Source organism: Bison bison, unplaced genomic scaffold, assembly GCF_000754665.1.
Source record: "Bison bison bison isolate TAMUID 2011002044 unplaced genomic scaffold, Bison_UMD1.0 scf7180017864260, whole genome shotgun sequence".
In the NCBI taxonomy this organism is placed as follows: domain Eukaryota; kingdom Metazoa; phylum Chordata; class Mammalia; order Artiodactyla; family Bovidae; genus Bison; species Bison bison.
Window position 1 is genome coordinate 5623487 of NW_011494832.1, and position 12129 is coordinate 5635615.

General features: G+C 35.7%; 1 pseudogene; it reads right to left on the reverse strand.

Annotated features, from left to right (window-relative positions):
- Positions 1–10006: 10006 nt before the first annotated feature.
- Positions 10007–11310, reverse strand: LOC104994515 (annotated as a pseudogene).
- Between the last annotated feature and the right edge of the window lie 819 nt (positions 11311–12129).

Consider the following 12129-nt stretch of genomic DNA (forward strand, 5'->3'; position numbering starts at 1 on the left):
AACTTATTCAACAGTAAGTTCTTTTATATTATATTGACAATTGAAAAAATAGAAATTTAAAAAAATAAATTTTGGACAAAAGTAACTTTCACACCAATTTTATAATTGAAATGTCTTATTGAGGCATTGGATAACTAGAATTTCAAGGTATAATACAGAAGAGAAAATAAAAATAACTTAAGAATTTTCTCCTCTCCTCACAGCAAATTTTTATTCTGAAAGCTAAAGGTGAGAAGCTGAGTAGCTAAGCATTTCTTTCAGTAGAATTCAGACCTTCTAAATAAGAAGATACTAGTAAATTCAACATTTTTTTCAGATAAGACCTTTAAACTACATGACAGGAGTCAGAGTATAATGCAATAGAAATTTACCAGATTTCACAAGGTCTAAGGCCCAGGTTTGAAAAATTTTGCTAAATAGAAGGTATAATCACAAAATAGGAAACTTAAAAAATGAACTCACTGCAGAATTAAAAATTGAAAAAATGAAATAACTGAAATTAAGAAATTGATAGATGAGATTATATCAAGTTGAAGAGACTGAGTGAATGGGAAGATAAAGCAGAAGAATATATCCATCCTATAGTCATAGATGAATGTAGGCATGGAAATTGCATGCCAAAAAAAAATACAGAAGACAGTTTTTAAAAATAATACTATATGTGTAATTGTTTTTACAAAGGAGGAGAAAGGATAGAATTGTAAAGAAACAGTATTGCAAGAGATAATGGCCAAGAATATTCCAAAGAAGAAAAAAGATAACAAGCCACAGATTGAAGCTATACTACATCAACCCAAGTAAAGTAACTATAAAGAAAATCATATCTAATTTCATTACATAAAATTCATATACATTAACTTAAAACCTAGATACAAAGAGAAAAGTTTTAGGCAATCAGAAAAAAAGACATATTATCCTCAAAGAAGCAACAGAAAGCCTAATCAGTAACTTCTTAATAAGAATATTGGACACTACAGTAAAATGCAATTATTGTATTTTCAAAATATACTTCTAAATCATATATATCCATGAAGCTTCTAAAAGAAAATGCAAGAAAATAACTTCATAGATTATTTTTGTAGACATTTTTATAGGTTACAGAAACACAACAATGAAAAAGTTTTAACTGAACTTCATCAAAATTACAAATTTCTATTCATGAATAGATACCATTAAGAAGTGAGTTGACAAGATATGTCATTAGAAAATGTTCATTATAGGTTAATCTTTCAAAGAAATTTTAAGAACAATACATCATAAATGCTAATAGTAAGTAATAAAAAAAGACAAGCAGCACATGTAAAATTGGTAGAAGTCTTGAACACACACTTTATAAAAGATTTTTGAGTGGCCAAAAATCCTAAAAGTGTGATAACAATTTAGGCATCAGGTAGATGTAAATTAAAAACACAATGAAATTCTATTTAACACATTGGAAAGCCCCTCCCCCCCCAAAAAAAATCCAAAACAATAAAGAAACCTGACATTTCCAAATGTTGGAAGATGTGAAGGTGCTAGAGTATGAATACATCATGTGGGAGTTAAATTTGATACATCTTTGAAAGTCTGATCGGAGCTTCCTATAAGCTTAAGCACATGGACTTTTCTGGTGGCAGAGTGGTAAAGAATCCACCTGCCAATGCAGGAAACACCAGTTCAATCCCTGACCCAGGAAGATCCACTGGAGAATGAAATGACAACCACTCCAGGATTCTTGCCTGCGGAACCCCATGGATACAGTCCATGTGGTCGCAGAGAGGAGGACACAACTTAGCAACTGAACAACAATAGCAATTAAGTTAAGCACACATTTGCCAATGACCCAACAATCCTTTCCTGGGTATTTACCCAACGAAAATATATTTCCACACAAACACCTTTTATAAAAGGTCATAATGGTCTATTCATGATAACCATAAACTGGGAAGAACCTAAATGTCCATTATCAGATAACAGATAAATTGTGATATATTCATATAGTGGAATAAGACTACATGCTAAAAAAGGCATAAACTACTCATATATACAGTAACATGGATGCATTTGAATGACATTACATTAACAGAAAGAAGGCAAAGGTCAAAGGATATATTCTATATCATTCCATTTATATGAAGTCCAAGAACAGGTAAAGTTAATCCAAGGACACAGAAATAAGAAATTTATTGTATCCCAGGATGGAAGTAGGAGAGTTATCAGGGATTGCTAGGAAAGGACACAAAGGAATACAAAGTTGGATATATAATGTTATTAAAATTCAAGGAACTTAACACTAAAGATATAGACGTTTTAGTATGTATATGTTATACCTTAATAAATAAATAAAACTGACATAAACATTTTGCACTCTGTAATCATTAAAGATACTGAGTAAGAAATTACTCCACCTCCAACAAAATAAGTTCCAATTTACAGACTCGCAACAAAAATAAGAGTAACACTTAATAGCTTGGCTTAAGACTATCTTAATACCAAACCTGACAAAGACAGTGTAAGAAAATGTAAGTTCCAGCCAATCTCTCCCATAAATATATAGGTTTTAAAAATCTTAATGTAACATTGGCAATTCAAATTACATTAATTGTGTGTGTGCATGCACACTTATGTATGTGTATAAAATCACAATCAATTTGGATTTATCCTAGGAATACACATTTATTTTAACAGTTCATTAATACAATTTACTGTACTACAAGGATACAAAAAGAAAGGTCATTTTATGTGCAAAAAAGGAATTGATAATATTCACATTCATTGCATAATAATGTAAACCAGAAAAATAAAGGAATTTTCTTCAAAACTCCATGGCAAACATATACCTAATGATGAAATTTAATTAATTACTTACTAAATTAATAACAATGAAATCTTTCTATTTGAGTTCAGAAATTCTCCAGGTCAGAGTACTGGAGTGGATAGCCTTTCCCTTCTCCAGGGGATCTTCCCAACCCAGGGATCAAACCCAGGTCTCCCACATTGCAGGTAGATTCTTTACCAGTTGAGCCATAATGGAAGCCCAAGAATACTGGAGTGGGTAGTCTATTCCTTCTCCAGAGGATCTTCCTGACCCAGGAATCAAACTGGGTCTTCCGCATTGCAGGCAGTTTCTTTACCAACTGAGCTATCAGGGAAGCCTCTCTTGGGAATGAAGCAATACTATATCATATCATTGCTTCTATTTCATATTTTTCCTGAGGAAGTTTCTATCCAATGCCATATATCAAGTAAAATAAATAATCAAAAAGAAGAATAATTGTTATTTCAGATGGCATGAATTTGCATGAGATAATCTATACTGAATTATTCAAATAAATACATAAATTTAGCAAGTTTGCACTGCGGAAAAGTTAATGTATTTACATAAACCAACACAATTAGAGGCTGAAAAAAATGTTTAAAGGTTTATTAACCATTACAACAAAAAGCATAAGGTACCTAGAATGAATCTAACCAATGTTTTGTAAGAGTCCATAGAGAAAACAACAAATCACAGGGATATTGAACTGCAAAAAGTCAAAAGTAAAGAAAAATATCAAAAGAAGGAAATTAGAGGATTTAGTCTACATTATATCTAGTGTTATTATAAAGCTATAATAAGTAATATTTTGTTATCTTGTTAAAATATTAGATAGCTAAGACAATGCAGTATTATAGAACCCAGAAATAGATGCAAATAAAACAAAAGTAGACAGAAGAACAGTAGGGGGAAGGATAATATTTTCAATAAACAACCTAAATATCTGTTAATTAATAGAAAATATTAATAAATTATATGTATCACATAATGAAGTATTTTACAATACGGTTGTTCTCAGAGGGTAGTTGGGGAAACCCTAATGGGCCCTGAGGTTCTTGCAGGTGTTTTACAAAGGCAAAACTGTTTTCATAATCATGCTGTGATGTTATTTGATCTTCACTTCTGTAGTCTCTCAACTATTCAGAATCAGATTCCACTTATATGAAGTCTGAAACCAGGAAAAAATAGTATAAAGTGGCAGAAATAAAGTATTTGTTGTATCTAGGGATGGAAGGGGCTTCCCTGATAGCTCAGCTGGTTAAGAATCTGCCTGCAATGTAGGAGACCCCAGTTTAATTCCTGGGTGAGGAGATCCCCTGGAGAAGGGATAGGCTACCCACTCCAGTATTCTTGGGGTCTTCCCTGGTGATTCAGATGGTAAAGAATCTGCCCACAATGCAGGATATCTGGGTTCAGTCCCTGGGTTGGGAAGATCCCTGGAGGACGGCATGGCAACCCACTCCAGTATCCTTGCCTGGAGGATTCCAGGGACAGAGGAGTCTGGTGGGCTACAGTCCATGGGGCTGCAAAGAGTCGGACATGACTGAGTGACTATGCACAAGCACAGGGGTGGAAGAATGGGAGGTATGAGGGGTGATAGTTTCAGTTCCACATTCTAATGTACCTTTAAGAAATTACCACTTGTAGAGCTTTTCTGTTGTGTCAAAGTTAAATATATGCACAATTATTGAAAAAGATATTTAAACATCCTTCCCTTCCAAGTACATACTTGCATGAAATTACATGTCCTTCAAAATATTCAACTGAATAGCATATAGCAAAAAAAATGCAGAAACTGATATAAAAATCCAACTTGCTTCTACTGATACACTTATTAAGGAGTTTTGGAAAATGTGAAACAGTGACACACTTCCTATATTTTTGTTTAGAAAAATATAGTTATTTTACATAAAAATATAGTTATTTTGCACTATTTATCTTACCTTTAATGATTTTATTGTTATATTAATAAATATTTTATGTTTTATTTTCAATTTTAATACATTGATGGATATATATCTGTTTGTAATGTGATGATCCCTGTACACTTACGACATGTGTACTTTTATATCTGTCTACTGTATTTAATTGTTATTCAGTCCCTAAGTCATGTCCCACTCTTTGTGACCCCATGAGCTGCAGCACAGCAAGTCTCCCTGTCCTTCACTATCTTGTGGAGTTTGCTCAAACTCATCTCTATTGACATAGTGATGCCATCTTATCCTCTGTCATCTCCTTCTCCTGCTCTCAATCTTTCCCATTATCAGGGTCTTTTCCAATGAGTCAGCTCTTTGCCTTGGGTGACCAAAGTATTGTAACTTCAGGTTCAGCATCGGTTCTTCAATGAATATTTAGGGTTGATTTCCTTTAGGATTGACTGGTTTGATCTCTGCTTTCCAAGGAACTCTCAAGAGTCTTTTCCACCACCCCAGTTCAAAAGTATCAATTCTTTGGTGCTCAGCCTTCCTTATGGTCCAATTCTCACATTTGTTTGTGACTACTTGACTACTGGAAAAACCATAGCTTTGAATATAGGGACCTTTGTTGGTAAAGTGATGTCTCTGCTTTTGAATACGCTGTTTAGGTTTGTCATAACTTTCCTTCCAAGGAGCAAATATCTTTTAATTTTATGACTACAATCACTGTATGCAATGATTTTGGAGCCCAAGGGAAAAAAAAATCTGTTACTGTTTCCACTTTTTCCCCATCTATTTACCATGAAGTGATGGGACCAGATGCCATAATCTTAGCTTTTTGAATGTTGAGTTTTAAGCCAACGTTTTCACTTTCCTCTCTCACCCTCATCAAGAGGCTTTCTAGTTCCTTCGCTTTCTGCCATTAGAGTGGTATCATCTGCATATCTGAGCTTCTGTACGTTTCTCCTGGTAACTTTGATTCCAGCTTGTGATTCATCCAGTTCAGCATTTCACATGATGTACTCTGCATATTCCCTGCTGGCTCAGATGGTAAAGCATCTGCCTACAATGCTGGAGACCCAAGTTCAATCCCTGGGTAGGGAAGATCCCCTGGAGAAGGAAATGGCAACTGACTCCAGTACTCTTGCCTGGAAAATCCCATGGACGGAGGATCCTGGTAGGCCCCAGTTCATGGGGGTCACAAAGAGTTGGACACGACTGAGCAACTTCACTTCACTCTGCATATAAGTTAAATAAACAGAGTGACAATACACAGCCTTAATGAGCTCCTTTCTCAATTTTGAACCAGTCCATTCTTCCATGTCCAGTGCTAACTGTTGCTTCTTGACTTGCATATAAGTTTCTCAGGAGACAGGTAATATAGTCTGGTATTTCCATCTCTTTAAGAATTTTCCACAGTTTGTTTCCACTAAATCAAAGGCTTCAGTGTAGTCAATGAAGCAGATATTTTTCTGGAATTCCCTTGCTTTCTCTATGATCCAATGGATGTTGGCAATTTGATCTCTGGCTCCTCTGCCTTTTCTAAATCCAGCTTGTACATCTGGAAGTTCTTGATTCATAGGCTTCTTGTTGAAGCCTAACTTGAATGATTTTGAGTATTACCTTGCCAGCTTGTGAAATGAGCTCACATGAGAATTGAGCTCATTTCACATTGTATTAAAAAAAAAAACACTCTATCAAAATATAAAAACATTTTATTGGCAGTAATGATTTTATGTGATAGGGTAAATGAATCTGGAAATGAATAGAATCTTTACTTTTAAGTTTGGAAACATCAACTGTATTTTCTCTTCATTACTCCTCTTTTCCATATTTAAACAGAGATGGAGACTAAAAAAGTATTTACCAAAGTTCTCATGATTTTTAATGATGTAACTGTTTGGCTTTCCTTTAACCATTCTGTTATCTGAATTAATAAAGCAATCAAACAGTTTTTGTAATTCAATTTCAGACTGGTTGGATAAACTCACTCAAGATGATTACCAGCAGTGAAGATATTATCTCAGTACAATCAAAAATTACCAAAGGAACTCAGAAATATCTGCCTAGTTTTTTAGGTCCTAGTCTAAAGATGTCAAGAAGGAGCTGAGGTTTTGGAGAAAAAAAAGAAAGATGAAGTGTTAGAAAGAATGGAGAACAAATATTTGTTATCTCCTACTATGTACAGGAACTGTTGATTTTTATAAGATAGGTGATTTTTTGTTGTTGTTGTTGGAAAATAACATATCAAAGATATATGCTTTCATGTAACAATCAATGATAAAATCAGAGGGCAAAAACAAGTCTGTCTAGTGCCAAAGTTGGTGGCTTTCTAATTATCATAAATGCATCACAATCACCAGAAGTTGTTTAAAGATGGTAAATCTCTATTCATAGAGTTATTATTCCATATTAATCTATTATTCTAGTAGTTGCTAGAATTACACTCCTAGAGAAGTAGAAACGAGCTTGACTGTACTTGACGAAAACATTATTCAATAAGTCAGCCCATTTTAGATATCTTTGGTGTCCCCAAAATGATCCATAGATAAAACATATGAAAAATAGTATTCAAGAAGATATTTCCTTAGCCAAAACCCTGTCTACTTTCATATAATCACATTTCAACAAATTTATCCTTTGGATGAACTAATTCTCTCTGGATATAAGTGACTCTTCACTTGAGTCTCCTGATTTGGACACACTTATAAAGGTCATATATCATATTTCATTTTTAATGTATAGGAACTTGAACAGTAAGATTAAAGAAGGAGAGGTAAAAAATAAAAATAGGAAAACAAAACTGTTCTCCCCACCCCCACCCCCCAAGACTTTCAACTTTTTCTCTCAGGATCCAGTATTAACTTTCACTTTCACAGCAATCTCAAAAGTATGCCTCTTAGTCAGTTCCCTAGAGAAAATGGTAAACCAGTAAAAACAGAGACAGTACAGTCATTTTTGGCATGAGAGCATAACTTATTTGAACGTATCAGGAAGCGTTAATAAAATGTAGTGACACAATATAAATGGAAATGTGATATACTGTAGAGTTATAGATTAAAGAGTCTCTTCTCCTAATATAAATGTCAGTCTAGCAAGGGAATGGTCTAAAGCTCTCTGGTGTCTATGAGGCCAAGGGGTCATCCTGGGAAGATACAGTCCAGTTCGTGCAGAGATCCACAAATAGAACACTGCAAATAGGCAGAGGGATTTATGTCTTTATGCATTTCAAGAGATAATGTTTCAATTGGATAATTATAGTGTTTAACTTTGTGGAATATCAGAGTCCAGATTTGAAAAATATCTTAGTTGAAGCAGCCATTTATGAAAAATAGTTAATTCATTGATTTAGAAAAATTTTAAAAGAAAAGCAAAAAAAAAAAAGAAAACACCATATATTATACTCCATTTCAAGTAATAGCCAAAATAATAAAGTTCTCTGAGATAATATCTATATGGTAGGTAAAGTCTCAAACCCTTGATTTATATCAAAATTATTATTAATAGTTTGTATTTTGTTAAATGTGTTCTTTGTGTCGTTTTTTAAAGTGGAACATTTACTAATTTTATCCTTTGAAAGTAGTATATTTAAATATATAGATTGATAAATAATATTTGGCAGACTCCAATTTCACCTTATTTTTAATATTACAGTATTACACTGTAACATAATAATATACTATTATTAAAATGTCTGTAATCAAAGAAAGAAAGAACTAACAAATATAAAGATTATTCCATTTTTCGTACCATTTAAAAAATTTTAAGCCTTAAAGCACTTCAATTGTGCATTTTTCCCCAAGGCAACATGTAGTACATATATTTGTTCAATTCAAAATGCCCACAATTATTAAGGACCCACCACCTACCTCACTACTGAACCAAGCACTTAAGGAAGGGAAGATGAATATGATACCATCCCCTCCCAAAGGGAATTATAATTTCATGGGGAAATGAAAAGACAAAAATCATTTAAATCTATTATAGTAATTTAGGTGAGGGATTAAGTTTAAAAACAATTAGAATACTCCTCCCTTAGTAAGTAATATAAGAGTCAAGTCTAAATGCATTATGTATTCTAACCAAGAAGTGAAAGGAAGTCTGTCCCGGGAAAGGAAATGATATGGACAAACAGAAGTATGTAATGATATAGTACCTTCTGTTCTCCATCTGTGTGTGTGTGTGTGTGTGTGTGTGTGTGTGTAAAAAATAGAAAAGGAAGTCAGTTCAAATAATGAATAAAGTGTGAAGAAGGTCATGACAGATGATGCACCTTGAATAGAAGTTGTTAGGTGATGACTTTTTTTCAAGCATGATATAATCAGATGGCAATGGCAACCCACTCCAGTACTCTTGCCTGGAAAATCCCATGGACGGAGGAGCCTGGTAGGCTCCAGTCCATGGGGTCGCACAGAGTTGGACAGGACTGAAGCGACGTAGCAGCAGCATAATCAGATGTGTGTTTTAGACTCATTGATTTGAGTGTGTTGCAAAGTTTTGAGGGGTAAAATCCAATACACAAATCACATGGAACTCTGTTGTAGTTACTCAAGTGATAATAAAGATCCAAGCTAAGTCAACATAAACACAAATGGAAGAAAGGCAGACAGCCTTTTTTTGTGCTCGGGTTTTCTAGTCGCACCAAGGACTGCCCTGGTGGCTCAGACGGTAAAGCATCTGCCTACAATGCAGGAGAACCGGGTTCAATCCCTGGGTTGGGAAGATGCTCTAGAGAAGGAAATGGCAACCCACTCCAATATTCTTGCCTGGAAAATCCCATGGATGGAGAAGCGTGGTAGGCTACAGTCCATGGGGTTACAAAGAGTCGTACACGACTGAGTGACTTCACTTTCTTTCTCTCTTTCTAGTCGCAGAGAGTTGGAGTTACTCTTCTCATTGTGGTGGCTTCTTGTGGAGCACAGGCTCTAGGTATGAGGGCTTCCGTAGTTGCAGCAGACTGGTTCAGTGGTTGTGGTGCAGGCCCTAGAGAGTGTAGCCATCGGTAGCTGTCACATGCCGGCTCAGTAGTTGTGGTGCATGGACTTAGATGTTCCACAGCATGTGGATTCTTCCCAGACCAGTGGTTGAACCCCTGTCCTCTGCATTGACAGGAGGATTCTCAACCACAGCACCACCACAGCAGTCTAGGAACCACGTTTTTTTTTTTTGAGAACTAAAATTATATGACATTTTTATTTTAGGATGCAAAAACAAAAATGAGCAAACAAACAAACAACAAAAAACTTGAAATAGGCTTGTCAAATGATACAAATTCATCCTTTCCATGGAAGCAGAAGGTAGATCAGTACAGGTTATCCTCAGGCCTCATACATCCTGCTTCACTGCTGCTTGCACTCTGCTGGGTTTTGATCCTTCTTTGGGTCATAGTCTGGATCATTTTCCTCATCTCCTTCTTCTTCCCCTTCCTCATCGGCTTCTTCACCTTCTTCATCATAATCATCATCATCATCTTCAATAGCTTCTCCAGTAAAGTATAACACTGATCTTGGGATTATATGCTCATGTAAAAAGTGACCAATTTCAAAGTCTGCAGCGAGGATAGCTTCAGAATCATCATCCAGATCTCCACTCTCAGGAACTTCAGGAGGGGCAAAAAAATTAAAGAAAGAGTCATTAGAAACTGTTTTGGTCACAGTACGAACTGTCCCACGTCCCTTGTGTTTCTGCTTCTTCTTAATCGTTTTCAAAGTGACATTCTTCCCTTTTTTCCAATCTATCTGGCACCCTGTACAACCCATAATTTCTGGTCCCTCAAAAGAAAAGGGATCAGAATCATCTGGTTCTGACCTCATCCTATATGTCTTTGTCAACACTTCATTTGTGAAATATTCATTGGGTTCAAAGTGAAATTCTAAGACAAAACTCATAGGTTGACCAGCATCTGAGAACTTCACTTTAATATCTTTCAAGTGCTTCAGAATAGGTTCACATGTTCCTGAACCATATCACTGAGCAAGTCAACATTCTTAAAAACGGTCAACCAAAACTCAGGAATTCCCTTGGGATCTTCTTTTTCTTCATCCTTTTTCTCATCTTCAATCTTGGCCTTTTCTTTTAGCTCCTCCGAAATTTCATCTTCCTCATCTGGTTTCCATTCATAATGGAAGGTTCATAAATGGCATTAATTATCTCAAATCGCTTATCAAACAGAGGCTGATAAAGAACAGCATACTTTCTTTCAAGATCATGAACTTCCTCATAGAATTTGGCTTCTATCTGTGCACATCTAGCTTGAAGGTTTTTGAGAGCATTCACTCGTCTTTTAACTACCCTAGGCAAGCTTTCAACGTATCCTGTTGGTGTTTCTACCAGACCATCAAGTCTTTCTTGAAGGGCTGCAAGAATCTGAGGATTTTGCATCATCTGAACAGTCAGCTGATGCGCTTTGATTTTTGTTTCTTCACCAGTTTCTTCTTCTTCTACTTCTTCAGCATCATCCAAATCTTGATCAAGTTCAGACTGTTCTTTGTTGTCGATGTCTGCCATGTTGTACAAATGCCAAATATCGGTGGCGAGCGCGGGGAGCCGAGCGGCCCGAGCTGCGCAGGCAGTGACTCAGGGCGGCGGCGGGAGGAGCAGGAGCGGAACTAGCTTTTAAATTGTATGTAAATGATGAAATGGTAGATGTGGCTAGCAGGATTAAAGTGTAGCCTGACTGGCTCCACAAAGTCCTATCTTGGGTATTATATAGATGGAGGTGTTATTAAGTAATATGAGAAATGCAGAAAGAACACTGGGACATTGAGAGCAAGGAGAGAGTAGTGAATGAGTTTGGGTCACATGTGAAACATCCAAGTAGTTATTCACTAGGTAATTTGTATAAATATTTTTCTAAAGTTTAGAATAGAGATCAGGTCAAGAAGCATAGAAAACAGCACACATTTTTAAGAATACAGCACACTTAAAAAAAAAATCCACTATTTAAGAAGTCTTACAAAGACAATACCACAATGGAGGATGGTAAAATATGATTTAAAAATATAAAAGACAAAATAAAGAAGGGTGAGCACTGAAGAATTGATGCTTTCAAATTGTGGTACCAGAAAAAACTCTTGAGAATCCCTTGGACAGCAAGGAGATCAAACCAGTCAATCCTACAGGAAATCCACCCTGAATATTCATTGGAAAGACTGATGCTGAAACTGAAGGTCCAATACTTTGACCACCTGATCAAAGAGCCTACTCATTGGAAAAGACAACATTGCTGCCAAAGACTGAGGGCAGGAGGAGAAAGGGGTGGCAGGGGATGAAATGGTTAGACAGCATTATTGACTCAATGGACATGAATCTGAGCAAACTCCCCAAAATAGTGAAGGACAGGGAAGGCTAGCTGCTTCAGTTCATGGGGTCACAGAGAGTCAGACACAACTTAGCAACTGAACAAGAAGAAGAAGA